This window comes from Lampris incognitus, chromosome 11 (genome assembly GCF_029633865.1).
Source record: "Lampris incognitus isolate fLamInc1 chromosome 11, fLamInc1.hap2, whole genome shotgun sequence".
Lineage (NCBI taxonomy): Eukaryota > Metazoa > Chordata > Actinopteri > Lampriformes > Lampridae > Lampris > Lampris incognitus.
In genome coordinates this window covers 32905866-32923455 of record NC_079221.1, presented here as the reverse complement: position 1 = coordinate 32923455, position 17590 = coordinate 32905866, and the positions used below count along the sequence as shown (strand labels likewise).

The window sequence follows — 17590 nt, the reverse complement described above, 5'->3', positions numbered from 1 at the left end:
CGTGGTTATTCACAACCAGATTCAGTTCAAATCAGTTTTGGCAGCGGCTCCGTTCCCTTTTCATTTGCATGATAAAAACAAAACAAAACAAAACCAAACAAAAAATATAGGGGCGCTCAAAAACAAATACCGCGCCTCCCGAGATCTAGCCCCCCCCCCCAAGTCCATTAGCGGCGCTGCCAGGATTGCGCCATTACGTTGCATAGCTGATACCACTGTGCTGCAAGGCAGGCAGCTGCAGAAAGAGAGAGAGACACAGCGCGAGCGAGCGAGAGAGGGAGAGAGCGCGAGAGCGAGCTGACAACGGACGGACGGGGGGAAGTAACAGACGCAGTATTTGTCTGCTCTCTTGTCTGAAAGTCTTCTATTTAAACATTTACGCTGGTCGTGTCTTGCTCTTCTTCTTCTTTTATTTCAACTTCGTATGTATAGGAACTGGCGGGATTACGCTTCACATTTCCTCGACCTCAAATGACGGCCGGTCGTCCCGTCTAGCCAATGGTGACTGCGGGAGTTCCTGGCGTGCGGATTACTGGTCGTCGCCGAGCGAGTTGCTGGATCGAGCCGGGAGGAGGCCCTGCTCCATCGGATGCGCCTCAAGCAGCATCGGGCCCCCACAAGTGATGAAGAGGAGGATGCTCCGGTTCGGTGGGCAGAGCTCGCAGCGGCTGAACTGAACTCGGATGTTGGGGACACACAACCCCGACGGCAACCGTTTCCTCACACAGCAAAAACATATTCCTTAAAAAGCTGGACGCCCCCGGAACAGTTTATGACGGTGAGAAAAACAGGCCACAGTATTTATTTTCTTTTCTTTTCCCAGGCAGACTTCGCGTTAGCCAGCTAGCTTAGCAGCACTGTCACTTTTTTCCCCCTCTCTGCAAGTTAAGTCTTTGCTTACCCGTGCTAACGCAACGGCGTTAAATAACGTGGCTATAGCGTTGTAAGGACTGAATTTTGTTTTATTTCCTGGGATATCGTCCTTTAACATGCTTGAGTGGAATTATGTTGTATGCCATTGGAAGTTGTTGTGGAAATGTAACATGTAGTGTTACTAGCCGTTGGCCGCGGTTCGCGTTATGGCTAGCTGTTACTTAGCCCATTCAATCCCTCTCAGCTCCGTGTCTGTAGCCGCAGAGCAGCCTTGTGCTCGGTGCTGATGTCATGTGTTAAAACCCGACCACACGAGTACAACACACAAGCGGCTGCGAAACGCGATTTACGAGTCGATTTTTCTGCAATAATAACGCGTGTTAATATCCTTTTTAATGCGATAAGTCATTCTGTAACGTTGAATTACACGCAGGCTTTCAGTTTTTGTGGTCTGGACCAACGCTGCATTCTTTATTGATTTCGCAATGAAGATCGTGTTATAATTTCTTGCTGTCATCCATGGACATGGTCGGTGTTTTCACAAACCGACGATAATTCAATGTATGTGTTTCTCGTTTGAATGAGCTAAAAGCTTGCCTTTAGCCATTTTCTAATGGCAAATGGGTATCGCGAAATACGCATTTATTTAGATATTATAATTTTAAAGAAAATTGCAGTTTTATTATTCGCCGAGCGTCACGGAGTGTCTACGTATCGCAATTGTTTAGCTGTAGTCCATTTGTCACATTCTAGAAATGTCACGCGAGGGGGGAGGGGGTCAGTGGTAATCTGTTTATTGCAATCGTTGCGACCCTCTTTCAGTTGCATGCATCATTAATCGTTCATTTCACCAGGATCCATGATCAGATTCAGCTCAGGTCTGCTTGCAAAAAACCCTGTTAATTACGCGGTTAGTATAGCTGTAATGAAACGTCCTCTTCTTTTGCGATGACGTAATCCACCATCCGTGCCACATCTTTTGGGTCGCAGTCGGTTTTCTTGCCTGCCTGCCTGCCCGCCTGCCTGCCAGTTGGATGGCTGCTGCTGCTGCTGAGATCATATGGACGCTGGTCTCTCTCTCTCTCTCTCTCTCTCTCTCTCTCTCTCTCTCTCTCTCTCTCTCTCTCTCTCTCTCTCTCTCTCTCTCTCTCTCTCTCTCTCTCTCTCTCTCTCTCTCTCTCTCTCTCTCTCTCTCTCTCGTGTGTGTGCAAGAACCGACTTTAGACACATAATCACAATTACGATTTGAAATCCTGATCTAATTTCTCGAATGTCAATGCAGGGAAGAATATGGCTGTTTGGACTACATTTCAGGTCTTGGTTTTCTACGTGTTCTAAACGAATGGTGATTCCTTTGGCTCAGCTGCTTTGGTCTGGAATTCGGTCTGCCATGTTGTACATTCATATTTGGGACAGAGCCCTGGGATGTTGATTGATCCGGCAGACCATAGATACGATAAATGCAGGGTTGTAAGGATTAGTTTAAATTTGCCTAGTCTAAAAATCACTTACCACAGCAGTGTTAGCATGTAGTTAGGCTATTGCTCAGGAAATGTCTTAAACCTGTCCTGCTCATGGATTGAAGAAAGTTGTCAGAGCGGTAATTACCACTTTACGGTTATTTACAACGATCAAAAGGTTGGTCAAATTAGGGTGCAAAAATTTCCAACAACTCCATTGTTTTCACTATTAAGCTTATGGTTATTCTTGAAAAGCCCATACATTTAAAGCAGTGGAACAAACTGATTGTCCCCACTTACCTCTTAATGATTGGCTATCACAAAATATTGTCAGCTTTTGGTGGCACGTGCTTCTCCCCCAGCCAGTTGAAAATAAATGTGAAATATATTTGTTGCCATTTCAAAGCATCAGAAAGAACTCTTAAAGTGCTATTTACTTAAGGTGTTCTTGCTGGATGGATCACACTCATCTTCTCTTTGTGTCATACTATTGAAAATTCTTGAACCCCTCTTTCCTGCATTGTCCATAGGCTCCCTGCAGGTCATTTGATCAACTAAGCCACCTATAAGCTCAGGAAAATGTTGTTTACTGTATAGGAGACACTTTTTAACAGAGAGGCAAGAATGAACAAGTTTTATTCTGCTTCGCCGTATGGTGTTTAAAGTATCTTAAGGGGCATCTTTTGTACAGACTCTTGAAAAAGGGTAATGCCACCCTCAGAAAGCATGAACATAGGATTGGAGGCTTTTTATCTATTGTCAAATTTATTAACAAGTTCTTTTTATCAGATAGCATTCGACTGGACATGACAGCATACTTACGATACAGGATTGGACAAATAATAAAAGTTGCTGTTGTCCTTTGGCCAACTAACTTCCCTAATCTGTTTCCCCGCTTGGTTGTCCAGTTTGTGTATTCATGAAGTAACTATTCCAAAAGGGTTTTTTGTTTAAAGAAAAAAAGAACAGTGTTAAACTAGAAACTTGAAACTGAAACTTGTCTCTAAAGTTTTTGTTTCATCGCGTTACTGAACATAATGTTTTTTATGTTTAACTGAAGATTCCCTAACACCCACTTAACCTCACTGACGCTTAACTTCTCATAACACTGTAACTAAAACGTGAATTCAAAAACGAAGAATGTTGTTTGAACTCTGTGCTACAGTGAAATATATTCATGGTTAGGTTAGCTATCCGGCTTGTCAGCAATTTTTGGATGGTGCAAAATTAGCTGCTAACGCTAATCCCTGCAAAGACTCTCATGTTTGTAACCTTGTTAATTGATCTTGATATGCTGCAACATCACTAAGATGTGTTTGTAACATGAAAACATGTTGATTACAGTCCAAATTCTGCACTATAGGCATACTAAGTCATTTCAACTTACCTTTCTAAAAGTTTATTTGCAGTTGGTATATTGGTGAAACGTCAGGAGGGAGGGGAGGACCGAGCTGGTAAAGAGCCTATGGGAAAGATCCCTTATTTACTGGGCAGCACACCTGAATCTCCCCTCCCACTGATGTTGATCTGTGCTGTGTGTTTGTGATTGTTGCAGGAAGTGTACAAGGAAGGCAAGGAAGAGAGGGATAAAGAGAACGGCAGCGGTGCGAGAGAGGAGGGAAAGAAAACATGGAGGGTGGTAGAGAGAACAAGGCAGAGGGAGAGAGAGGACTCAGATGTGGCTGAGCGAATGGAGAGAAGGTGCACCCTGAAAGAAAGCGGGTCCCTGGGGGTCAGGGTGGCACTTTGGTGCCTGAGCCCTGAGCAATGAGCTCACGGGAAACCATGGAGATGAGGGAAAGGTGTTCCAATATATTAGCCTGTTATTTTGTGGCAATAAGTCAACATGTTAGTGGAGTATCATGGGATATGATCAAATTGGAGTATCTGTTGGACAGTACTATCATTTATGTAAAAGCCATGGTTATAGTTTCTGTTAGTGTTGCCAATGCCATTTTAGTGTGTTGGTTGAGGGGCTTAAGCATTAGACTATTTCATTAGTGTCAGTGTGGTAAGCTATGAAGTGCTACAGCTGTATTTCCAGCTTACCTTCCTTAAGCCTCTCACTTCCAATTTGAAAACATGACACTCTCTCAGGTGTTTCTTGTAAGCTTGAATTGGTGCGTTGCAATGAGGTGCATGATAATGGCTGCTCATCTCAGGGTTTTACATCATAAACCAGCCCTTGGAGCACATGTCCAAAAGTCCACAATAACTTGTCAGTTTGAATTGCAGGGTGTGTTTGTACAAGGGGCTGGGAAGAATGCAAGAGGATGTCTATAGCCCCTTTCACACATGCAACCTGACCTGTAACTCTCTGAGTAATTTTCTGTGATTCTTTCATGTGGGAATGTGAACTGGAGTTGATATTTCGGAGAAGTTGTACTAGCAATTTACCAGCTCAAGACCAAGCAATATTTACTGAAATGTTTCACAACAACAGCAGTTTGCACAAAAGCTGTAAGATTGCTAAGTCAAACACGCAAAGGATTACCCCAGTCTTTGTGAGACGGTTTTACGATTACAAGCAAACCATTTACAATGAATGCACCTGTGACTTGTTCATGGTAGGCATTTTGTCTGAAGTCAATTTGTTTGTAAACCTGCAAAAGTAAGAGAAAATATAAAAATGTCAGGGAAGTGGACTGTCCAAGAACTAAGAGAGCCTCTCTAAATCCGGACTGAGGATGAAATCAATGGTCCGCTGTGTGGTATGGTTAGATATGCCATAGTTTATGATAAAATTAAAGGCATCCTACACAAGCAAGTTGTAATGATATAGAAGGCACTGCCCTGTCATGTGTGAACAAATGCTATCCAGAAATCTTACGTATAGGAGCTTTATTTGCGAATGGGGGGGAAAACCACCAGCTGTGCCACAAAAGTCATTCTGGCAATGTTGGGGAATTTATGTTGTCCCCACTATTTGATACAAGAAAATCAAAACTTCTGCTCCACTGGGCCTTCAACAAGTCTTTTTCAGGTGGAGGTCTGCATGTTTCTTTCTTTCTTTCTTTTCCCCTTCCACCCCAATCTCTCTATCTCCCTCACACAGTTCCTGTCTGGTATGTCTCATTGAAAGGCACGCCCCACCACTCAGCATAGAGCTCAGTAGTGCTGACAGCTTTCGGTAGTGGTGTCAATTGACTATCTTGGTAAGAAGATCACTGCTTGGGTGTTGCAGGCAAGATCCAGTGTTGGGGTTCAAAGAGGCTAGTGTTTGTGTATTGTTCAGCTTCAGGCTCAACTTCATAGTCAGAAGCTCAAAGGCGGGTTTATTTGTGTTAGAGAGCATTCATGATTGTCACCATTTTTGAGCCTGATAGCGCAAACTCAACCCCATGAGTCCGTAAGTTCAGCCTGTTATTCATTGTCACACACTTAAACGGCAGTCACAGATAACAGATTTAGTCCTTGGAAAGAAAGGGGTTAATGCTTTCAAATCAAGACAGAAGAATATGATATCAAAGAGATAAATTATGTGAAATTCTGAATTCTGAAACTGGTATCCATCCATCTATCCATTATCCAAACCGCTTATCGTGCTCTCAGGGTTGCGGGGATGCTGGAGTCTATCCCAGCAGTGAAAGTGGAATGTATCAATCAATAGTCATGTTTCCATAACATATTTTTATGCACATTCTTAAGTATTGCATTAGAAAAGGTTTATGGAAACGGCAAAATTCGAAAAAACGTCCTTAATTTTGCAAAAAAGTTTTTACGCTCACTTAAGGTGGTTTTTCCCTTTTTCAAATGAGTTAATGCGCTAAATGGGAGATGGAAACACCTTTTGCCAAGTAAGTTTTGACATTGCAAACGTTTAACTTGCAGGACTGATCAGCTGTTTCCACTGTCGGCGTCTTCCTGGATATTCCCATAATGCACATTTCTTTGTCTTCGTCCCCGGACAGCATGAAACGTGGCCAGTTATAGCTGGCATGAAAGAACAATTACAACTTAAACCAACTGAAACAAATTCCTGAAGATCTCTCCATTTCCTCGTGTAAACGGCCAAGGCGACTAGTTTTGTTTTCGGTTCACAACCTCTACTTCTTCTACGCTGTTTATTACAGCCATGCATAACATAGCCTATACTGCCAACTTCTGATGAAACTACGCTTTGCGTGGCCTAGTTTATTCTTTCCAAACCAGTTGATGGAAACGTGCCTAATTTGCATTTCCTTTCTTTTTTTGCGACATTTCAAAAGTTTGCTTAAAATTTGCTCGCCAGTTGATGGAAACACAGCTAACAAATTATTTCCTCATTTTTTAGATAAAAAAGCAGAACAATGCATTTGACTGTGGTTCTGGATAGGAAAGAGTGTGTTTTTGAGTGTGTGTGTATGTGAGAATGTTGCTGTCTAATAATTGGATTGGGATATTCAGAGAATATGTCCCTTTAAGGTCTTTCCCAGAATCATCAATTTCATTTGACTGAGCCTAGCCTCCCCATGCGTTCTGCTGTGTGCCAGTGACAGTCCTGTCAAAGAGCAGCCTGTTCATGTTAAACCAAGGGGACCAGCTGCCTGCCCCTTCTATTATGACCCTTTGTAACACTCACAGCCCTTACAGTGGGGAAGCACTGCAAAGCAGAGCCAACCCAAGACAGTGTTTAGCCATCATAGTTTGCAGTGGCTGCGTTCCAACTCTTGTCATTGTTGCTAAGAGACTTGTGACTCGGTGACAGCTGATTGTGTAGAATGTAGAGAAGCTCACCATGGCGATGTCACAGAGGGTGTAGAGTTGAGGGGTGGGCAGAGCCGCTGGTTCCCGGAAAGAGTTTTTCCTATTCAGTCCACCCGTTGGAAATGTTACTTTTAACGATTACCGCAATGACGTTCAACACAGAGATGTGGTAGTCTCCTGGATAATTGAGTGATTCGGCAGGATTACTTCATGGTCATTGGTTGTAAAGGTTTCAGCTTTGTGTTTGAGAAATCATGTTGGGTTTTTTTTTTAGTCTTTTTGATATGTCAAAAACTAAACAGAATTTTAAGCTCCGTGATTGGAGGTTTCTTAAATTCAATTCACATTGGGACTCGTAGTTGACTTATTTCCTAAAGTTGTTCTGTACACAGTCTTGTACCTTTGACTTTTTTCCAGGGAGCCAGAATTTTTTCAGGGAGTTGCTGATATTTATACTGATGATTGGACCGGGAGAGTTTCAAGGCCAAGCCAAGTGTTGAAAATGTTCAAATGGCCACACGTGAAGTTGTCTATGGAAAAATTGAATAGGATTTTTCTCCTGGGAACTGAGAACCAATGATATAATAACTCCCGCTTCTGCATGCTATTGCTTCATGTCCCCATCCCCCACCCCTAACCTTGGTCCCAACAATGCCCATCAGCACACCTCCATACGTGTACGCATGTGTTTGGTCTATAACCTACCTAACCAGGAGTCGGATTACTCTATACACACACACACACACACACACACACACACACACACACACACACACACACACACACACACACACACACACACACACACACACACACACACACACACACACACACCCACGTTGTCATAGTGTATTGGTAAATGCTCTGGTTGAAAGGGCGCTCAGATCACCATCTACATGACAAGAAGCAGCTCTGCTGATCTGTCTCTGTCTGCCTGGCAGCCCCTAAGACAGCCAGTCAAATAGTCCTCCATTCACATATTTATCCAGCCAGCTAGGTCAGACAGAGCCAACGAGCTAGCGATCTGTCGCCGGGCGGATATGGCACAAGTTTTCAGAATCTCCTCCAAGGCCCTAAACACAGCTGTGTTTACTCTCTGTGCAAGCTATCACGCCCCCTCAAAACCAGAATGAAGGTGCCTTGGTAGATTTAAACTTCTGAAATGAAAAAAATGTTTGCCATGATATAAATAAGGCATTGGTTTGGGTTGCTACTGAAAGGATATTTGCATCGTGTTAATACATCAGCCAGGTTTTTAGGTCAGCACAGGTTAATTAATCACTCAGGAGGTTAGGAAGAGACCCAGATGTGAAGGGTGGTGTCAGTGGTTTAAATGTTATGAAATCAAAGCTGATGTGGAATGAAAATTCTTACTTTTATGATGTACGTATTAGCTTGTTTGGGAAGTGTACTAAATAATGCTTGCTAGGAAATTAGCCTGATGGCCTCTTTGGTAACCGCTAACAGGTTAGTATATTGTGCTAGGCCATGAATAAATATGTTGGCCTGTTCTCTATTGGTTTTCAGTGAGAATGCTCACTTTGGAATAAGGCTCAAGAAGTGTTGCATTATATGATATGCAAAGGTAAAAACAGGCCATTTTTTCATCATTAACCACAGCCATGGTTTGTAAAACATTGTCACACAAATCAAGTTATTATGGGAAGTTTGTAAGACATAAAGTGAAAAATTGTTCCCGCTCTTGTTATATTCTCATGTTACTTGGATTTTGTAGTTTTAGCTCCATTTCCAAAAGCCGGGGCTGAATTCATTTGTTCCATTTTGCATCTCTGTCTCTCTTGCGATCCTTACTATCTCTCTCTTTCCCAGTCTCTCCCTTTCTTCTACTGCTGTCAAATGGTGGTGGATGTGGATCATGCATAAGTAATCAGATGAAATTGCATATTATGGTAATGCTGTTCTCGGTTAGCAGGCAGTTGTAATGATTTGATTAACTGAAACAGGGTTCTTGGCACACAGTTGGAGAGTCTTCCTCGTTTGGGCCGAAGTGAAGTCCAGGGTTTCTCCTGGGATCCTCTTTGGTTTGGTCTCAAAGGATCATTGCCCAAAATCCTAGAAATATTGTTCAGGGTACAGCACAGCAGTCCTAACATGGCACAACTTTTTCCTGGAATTGTGTCCATATGAACAGGCCTCATAAAATGGAGGGAAATTAAAAGTAATGGCACGGTAAATGTGTTGTATTTGACCTTGTTAAGTTAAACACAAAACCAATGAAAATGTGTTTGATTCAGTGAGGATGATGGCTTTGCATTCTTGTGTCCAAATATTTTCTTAGCCCACTGCACTGCATTATGGAGCTGATGTAATAACAGCAGCAAAAAAGGCAATTATTGCATGTTGTGTAAATACTGTCAATATGTGAAAAAGAGCAACAAGTCGGAATAGAGAGACAGACAGCCCCCCCCCCAACACACACACACATTCCTCACACTCCTCTAGTTAGCATTCAGAGGTTGAGTAAAAAATGCTATTACCCATCAATAATGGGAGAAATAATTCAAGGATCAATGCATTAAGGCAAACAAACACCAGCACTACTGCAATCCGACCTTAGATGCATGCACGCACGCATGCACGCACGCACGCACGCACGCACGCACATACACACACACAAGTATGACGGGCAGTTTTATTATTTATCCCCTTAGATACACTAGTTACTTGAAATTAGGAACAAATTCTCTTTCTTGCTAGTCACCATTGTAATTTTACGAGTTCTTAAAATACTAGATACTCATTCTAATTGGTCACTTTTCTTCTCACCTTTTAATAACTGCTAATGTCCATCCATCCATCCATCCATCCATCCATTATCCAAACCGCTTATCCTGCTGTCAGGGTCGCGGGGATGCTGGAGCCTAGTTATTGTATAATTAGAAGAATATAATTTTATCTTTGGGGGATTTATTTTGTCACAATTAAAAGTACAAGTCTAAATAGAGAATTAACAGAGAGAAAATTAGATAGATTAATTTTTGGGGAATTTTTATTGGGAAAAATATTCCATTACTTCATTCTTATATAGTGTAGTAAATTATGCAAAAGCACATTTTTCCAAACTAAGTGTTGTAGTATAACCAACATGAGACCTTTGATGTGTAAAGTGATCTTGGGGACACTACACTGTGTAAGAGTTAAGTTATTGAATATTTTTGTAGTATCTCTTTACGGTGCTGCACTTTTTAGATGGTCCCTGTGCACTCGTCTCACAGCTGGCTGTACATAGAGACCAATGTTGTTTTTCCAGCTCAGTGGATGGCTCATTTTGGTGAAAATTAGGTTGTAGCTTGTTGTCTACCTTAGTACGATAGGAAAGATGTGTTGTTTGTATTTAAAGGTTTCGCTTATGAGTTCTTGATCCGGCAAGTTCAAATCTGTGAATATATTTCCAGCTTTATCAAACCATCCCTCTGTGCCTCAGCTGTTTCAGACCCTCCCTCCAGCCTCTGTGCCACTCCCCCTCATTTACATACAGCTTGAAAAGCCAAATGGAAAAGATGAAATTGAAAATGTCAAATGGTAAATGCCAAATGCCAAAATGGAACAGATAACATTTAAAATGACAAATGGTTAAGGGCAAATGCAAAAAAAAAATTAGTTTTTTTTTTTCATTTAGCTTTTCCATTTTCCATTTTGAGCTTCATAATTTATGTTTCCATCTTCCTATTTCCATTGCCATTTTCAATTTCATCTTCATGATTTTAAGATTTCAGTTTGAGCATTTCAATTTAAGCTTTTGCATTTTAAATTCCACTTTTTCAGTGTCATTTTTCATTTTCAAATGATCATTTTAAACTTAATAAATTTTCTTTTTCAATTTCCTTTTTTTAACATTTAATTATGAACTAATTATTCCTAATAGTGGAGTAAGATAATGTATTGAGTTTTTCTCTTTTAATTCTCTCTTTGGACTTTTAATTGTGACCAAATAAATCCTCCACATTTAACTAGAGGTTAACATATCATTTAGATATCTAGCATAACATATCAACATCCTATTTAGATATGTAACGCATGCATTAGATATTAAAATGACATTTAGGTATTTACAATACAATTCCATAGCTTTATGAAATTTAGCTATTGTATGATTGGTGATTTAGGTATCATAATGAGAAAGTTCTAATAAGTGGTTCTATACACATACTTGAAAGAGAGCGAGAGGGGGGGGTGAGAGAGAGAGGGAGAGCCAGATAGGAAGTGAAAGAACAATGTAACTTTGGAATTCCCATTGACCCCAGTATTTGTCTGAATCACTTCATGCTTCCCTCTTTAACAGATTGACAGGATGTTATGAAAAGGATGTTATGTAAAAGAAATGGCTTTGACCCCCCCTGGGAATGGTTTAACACCCTAGTTAGTCTGGCCATCCCAGTATGAGAACTGTTTAGAGAGAGAGAGAAAAAAAGATGATTTTTCTATGTCAGTGGCCAAAGCCTAATCACTCCAAAGTCATGCTGGTGAATTTTGGCTTTGGCTTTGAGTAACTATTAGTATACTGTAGTTTGAGAATCTAAATCTGTGCTATTTGCCCAGTGTTCTTCTCATAACAGGAATTTTGACTTGACTTTTTGATCACTGCAACACTTGGACAAAACACAAATTTAAGATAAGTCGTCGAAATATTCATGGGCTTTTGGTAATTTCCTTCTATTTTAACATGTGATTTGGTTGGTAAAATCTTAAAGTGATTATTCAAAAATGTAGTTTGACTGGTGCCTAGTAAAATATGAAAACCCAAATGGAAGAAGGACAAAACTGAAATACAAAATGGTGGAAAAAAAGGAGTCATCATTTTTTGGAGGGATTACATTAACGATTGTGGACCCCTCTAGTTTTTAGATAACGCTGCTGTGATGCTCACATTCTCACCTTTGGCCAAACCAGATTGTGATCAGAGCAGAGATTACAGCTCTCTGTGTTTCCCAGCAGGGGCAGTGAGATGAATTGAGCTAGATTATAGCTCTGTTTATAAACCCTCTCCATGGGGGCAATGGGCAGTAAATCAGAGACAGTCTGAAGGAAGATGAAGGGGGATCGTATTCTAACTTGAGACACAAGTCAAGACATGTAAGTGATAAAAGCATTTTATCAGAGGATAAAATGCTTTTGCTCATTTGCCATTGACAATGAGGGCAGGAAGTATAACCTAGTATAGGCTCAATGCTGCTGACACTGACTGCTGGATTCCAGAAGCACCAACCTCTTATTCTGTTTCACCTGCCAAAAAGATATAAAAAGAAATTAGAAATGAACCTAATGGGGCGCCTCGGTAGCTCACCTGGTAGCGCGTGTACCACATAAGGCTGAGTCCTTGCCACAGGGGCCTTGGTTAGAATCCGGCCTGGGCCCTTTGCTGCATGTCATCCCCTGCCTTTCCTGTCTCTACTATCACCACCCAATAAAGGTGTAAAATGCCACACAAAAAAAAGAAAAGAAAAGAAACAAACCTAATAAGAATTGCGCGATATGATTATTATCTGACATGCACTGACTGCAATTTTCTTGGCTGATTCCGATTTTTTTTTAAGTCTTACCTGCCAAGGCAGATCTTGGCCGATTCCAATTTTTTTCTTCTAAGAACCATAATTCACAGCATACACAAACATTTTTGTAGCATTGACTATTAGATAACTTTTACATTTTCTCCAAAACTGCTCCAGGTTACAGTACCTTCTCTCACTCTCACTTAAACAAATCTCAAATAAAAAAGTGCTCCAGGTTACCGGATAGAGCTTTTTGTACGAATCAAATCCAACTGAAAATGAATTGCAGTATATCCCACTTTATGTAAAAATTTTTACTTCCCCCAAAGAAAACTGGTGCAACAGATCTATATAATGCACTGAATGTCATTTACTTACATAAGATGTTTTCCATTACCTTTGAAAATGCACCAGATTACAGGACATTGACCCTTTTCTCTTTTTTTACACTTCTCAAAATAAAAAAAAGTGCACCAGGAAAAACTTTTTTTTACAAACCTCCAACTAAAAATGAAGTGCAGTATTTGCACTTTTCCAAATGAAAACAGGTGCAACAGGGAATGGAAGTGTCTTATTTAGTTTGTTCTGCATGTTTTCGTGGTTGTTTCTCCACGGGTTATATTGGCCTTACAGGTATTACAAATTGCGAGCTTTGGGTCTTCACTCATGGTGAATAACTTCCGCGCCGATGACGTTTTAGCTTGTGTGTGTGTGTGTGTGTGTGTGTGTGTGTGTGTTTGTGTGTGTGTGTGTGTGTTTGTGTGTGTGTGTGGCTGTGATGTTATTGTCTGTGCTGCTGTGTGCACGATGTGAACCTTCATGTGGCACATTCGTGTCAATCTGATCGGCACAGAATCGGATATATCTGAGACTGACCAGCAGGTCACCACCGGTCATGGCCGATAAACCTGAAAATTGCCCGACTCCGGTCACCGGCCGATGGATCAGTGCATCTTTAACTATTATGCATCAGAGTAGCTGGTGGGTAACTTAATCTGCCCAAACCAATATGTGTTTCCATCTCAAGGAGATTCTTTACCCAACATGGAGAGCTAGAGCTGAAAAAAAAGTGTAAATGTATAAACTTCTGACCTACCTATTTCTGTAGTGTACACATTTTTAATCTTCTGGGAACTGGCATCTTGTGTGCTAAATTTCTTTATGATGCCAAATTGGGGTAGGTTTAGAACAATTAACTAATATTATGTGCTACTAACTTACCTATAGCATGTTTTTCAGTCCGCCCCACACTGCTTGTATAGGCTCTGGCAATGTAAACCATGACTCTAGACATACATTCCTGCAGACTGCTTCAGTGCTCCATTTCAACCCACACCCATACCTGCCTGAGGGTCCTGATCCTGTCTCTGAAAAACAGAGTTGATTATGACAACAGAACAAGGAGATAAAGTCAGCTAGACTACAGCTCAGTAGAGGGAGAGAGAGCTAGCTGGCTCAGCAGAGGCTGGATTAGGGCATAAAAACAGGTAAGGACATTAAAGGATCAGCACAATCACTGGTGATCACTGGACATCAGGATGGGCAGATGCAGGGATGATAGGAGATAAAAAGAGTGTCAGAGAGAAAGAGAGATTGCAAAATTAATTAATGGGCTGGCGGGTGAACAGAAGGAAGAGGGGGTTGGAGAGTGAGTGGGTGGATGCATTGATGGATGAATGAATAAGAGGGTTGAATGATTGACTGTAGGAATGGAGAGGGTGCTAACGTGCCTTTGAATGATGAATGTCTGTTTTTTGAGGTCAATCCTGGCTGGTTTTAAAACCTAGATGTTTGTACTGTGCGGTGTTGGCCTATGCTGGATGAATGATGCCCTAAAAAATCCTATGGTTTCGTGTTAACGCGAGTGCCGAGTTTTTAACAGGATATAGTCCACATGAGTTAAATTTGATCTGATTTTCAACGGGTACAACAGACTGTATTTAATCCCGTCTGGGTTACATATACACCGATCAGCCAAAACATTAAACCAGTGACAGGTAAATGAATAACATTGATTGTCTCGTTACAATGGCACCTGTCAAGGGGTGAGATACATTAGGCAGCAAGTGGTCAGTTCTTGAAGTTGATGTGTTGGAAGCAGGAAAAATGGGCAAGCGTAAGGATCTGAGCGACTTTGACTGAGGCCAGATTGTGATGGCTAGACGACTGGGTCAGAGCATCTCCAAAACGGCAGGTCTTGTGGGGTGTTCCCAGTATCCTGTAGTCGGTACTGACCAAAAGTGGTCCAAGGAAGGTAAACCGGTGAACTGGGAGACATAGTCATTGGCATCTGAGGCTTATTGATGCCCTTGGGGAGCCAAGGATAGCCATCTAGTCCGACCTCACAGAAAAACTACTGTAGCTCAAATCCTTGAAAAAGTTAATGCTGGCTCTGATAGACAGGGGTCAGAACACACAGTGCATCACAGCTTGCTGCATACGGGGCTGCGTAGCCGTAGATTGGACAGTGCCCATGATGACCCCTGTCCACCACTGAAAGCACCTACAATGGGCATGTGAGTGTCAGAACTGGACCACGGAGCAATGGAAGAAGGTGGCCTGGTCTGATGAACCGTGGTTTCTTTTACATCATATGGAAAGCGAAGTGTGTGTGTATCATTTACCTGGGGAAGAGATGGCACCGGATGCACTATGGAGAGAAGGCAAGCCGGAGGAGGCAGTGCGATGCTTTGGGCAATGTTTTGCTGGGAAACCTTGGGTGCTGGCATTCATGTGGATGTTACTTTGACACATACCACCTACCTAAACATTACTGCAAACCAAGTACACCCCTTCATGGCAACGGTATTACCTGGTGGCAGTGGTCTCTTTCAGCAGGAAAATGCGCCCTGACACACTCCAAAAACTGTTCAGGAATAGTTTGAGGAACATGACAAAGAGTTCAAGGTGTTTCCTTGGCCTCCAAATTCCCCAGATCTCAATCCAATCAAGCATCTGTGGGATGTGCTGGAAAAACAAGTCTGATCCATGGAGGCCCTACCTTGCAACTTACAGGACTTAAAGGATCTGCTGCTAACATCTTGGTGTCAGATACCAGAGGACACCTTCAGAGGTCTTGTGGAGTCCATGCCTCGATGGGTCAGAGCTGTTTTGGTGGAACAAGGGGAACCTGCACAATAATTGGCAGTTGGTTTAAATGTTTTGGCTGATTGGTGTATATGTACATATACACATATATAATGTTTGTTTCGAAACAAAACCCAGCTTGTAGCTTTGCTATTGTGGCGTTTTACTCTAGGACCCACCAGGTTAGATAAGAATAGCGGTGTTTTTTGTTTTTTTTTCTTTTAATTTTTCAAATATACAGAAAGAGAGAAAAAAGAAATGAGAGAGAGGACATTAACCCTTAGAGCCCGACAGAGGCAGTTTGCATCCAAATTCACATCCCTTCTTCTCGGCTGCATTGCTCATGAAGTATTCATCACAGCGAGGAGTAGTGCATATCAAATTAAACGGCACAACTTGAGCTTTCCAATGGTGCTTGTTGCCTTTTATGCGACGAAGTGTTGGTCAAATTATTTTAGAATTTACATCAAATTTAATCATAGTTACAATTTGCATACAGCTCTGTGTCCATCTCCACACCCATTGCTCTTGTTTGAATTACTCATGAACTCGTCATTGCATAGATATGGAATGTGTATCACAAGAAAGAGTGGAACCGGGGCTTTGTAACGATGCTAGTCACATTTGTACATACTGAAGTAATCACGTGATGAAGACAGATCAAGCCTCTGCAAAGTTATATCTTTACTAATTTCTTCACCCATTTTCACACTCCTGCTTCTCGTTTGAATAAATCACAAAGTCCCTATTGCTTCACAGCATCAAAATAAACAGCAGAACTTACCCTTACACGTGATGCTAGTTGTTTCTCTGTGAGACAAAGTGTTGTCGAGTAATCCAGTTTTGAAATTACAGCAAATTTGTGCATTGTCTCCAACATAAGGCTAACATTACATTTCTCATTGTATGAAAAATAAACACAAAATAATGTATTTGCTTTTCAATAGTTGTCAAAAGACATGCACAGGTCTAATGTGCACAAGTAGGCTCATGTGCAAATGCGCACATGACAAGACTTCAGTGAATAAAGCAATGCTAAGTCAGAGTATCCCACCACTGTGGTTCTGATATTACCAGATTCCGGACAATCTCCGCTACACAATTATAAAAAAATATCTCTACCACGAGCATTTTGTTGTGAGATACATGTAAATACATTACAATTTCAGATGCAATCTTCTTTTTCCCTTGATATAAAGGCTAATAATAAAAATCTGCAAGTATTATCATATGAAATGATGGAAGATCTGGATATCCTACACTGTTCTTAAAAAACAAAAACAAGATACAGCATGTATGGGTAGCCCTTGTGACCAAGATAAGAGCGTAAAAGTAAAGGTGGTGAAATTACCCTGAAAATAGCTTAGGGCTCATCGGGTTAACAGTCAGAGAAAGATATATATATATATATTTTTAAAAAAAAGTACAAAAGAAGTTTAAGATCTAGATGGATGCATGTTCAATCTATGCTAAATTTAAGACAAAAATATACAAAAACCTGTGAAATAATTATTTAGCATGGATGTGATGTGGATACCAGCTGTCTCTTAATGTAGATTTACTCACCAGCTACAGCCCGAGTTGAGTGGAATTTGGCTGTTAGCTTGTGTTTATTTCCTTTGCTAGCTGTGTCACATAAATACACTGTCCAGGTTTCTCTAACCCCAGACGTCCCATTTCCTGAAATCATTACATTTAGCATTGTTTAACAATGAATTTCATTAAATCGGTAATATTTTCTCCATAATTATTAGGTGAGAAAAGTTGACAAAATTAACATCATCTTTCTGTAATTTACTGTGAAAAGGGAACATAAGAGACAATTAATTTGCATTGTCAGCTGGGTTAGTCTATGAATTTTGGGATGGCATCCAGCGCTTTACCTGTGTCCCCATCCATAGGGTTAGTGGTTGTGTCAGGAAGGGCATCTGACGTAGAATTTTGCTAAATCAGTGTGCGGGTTGACAAGACCAT

At 41.1% G+C, this 17590-nt stretch overlaps 1 protein-coding gene across 1 annotated transcript in view; it reads left to right on the top strand.

Moving 5' to 3' along the window:
* The first annotated feature begins 282 nt into the window (after positions 1–282).
* ptpn4a (protein tyrosine phosphatase non-receptor type 4a) overlaps positions 283–17590 on the top strand; it is a 164506-nt gene continuing 147198 nt past the window's right edge. The window contains exon 1 of the mRNA XM_056288905.1: positions 283–778. The gene's annotated coding sequence lies outside the window, so the exon portion shown is untranslated. The remainder of the gene's footprint in view (positions 779–17590) is intronic.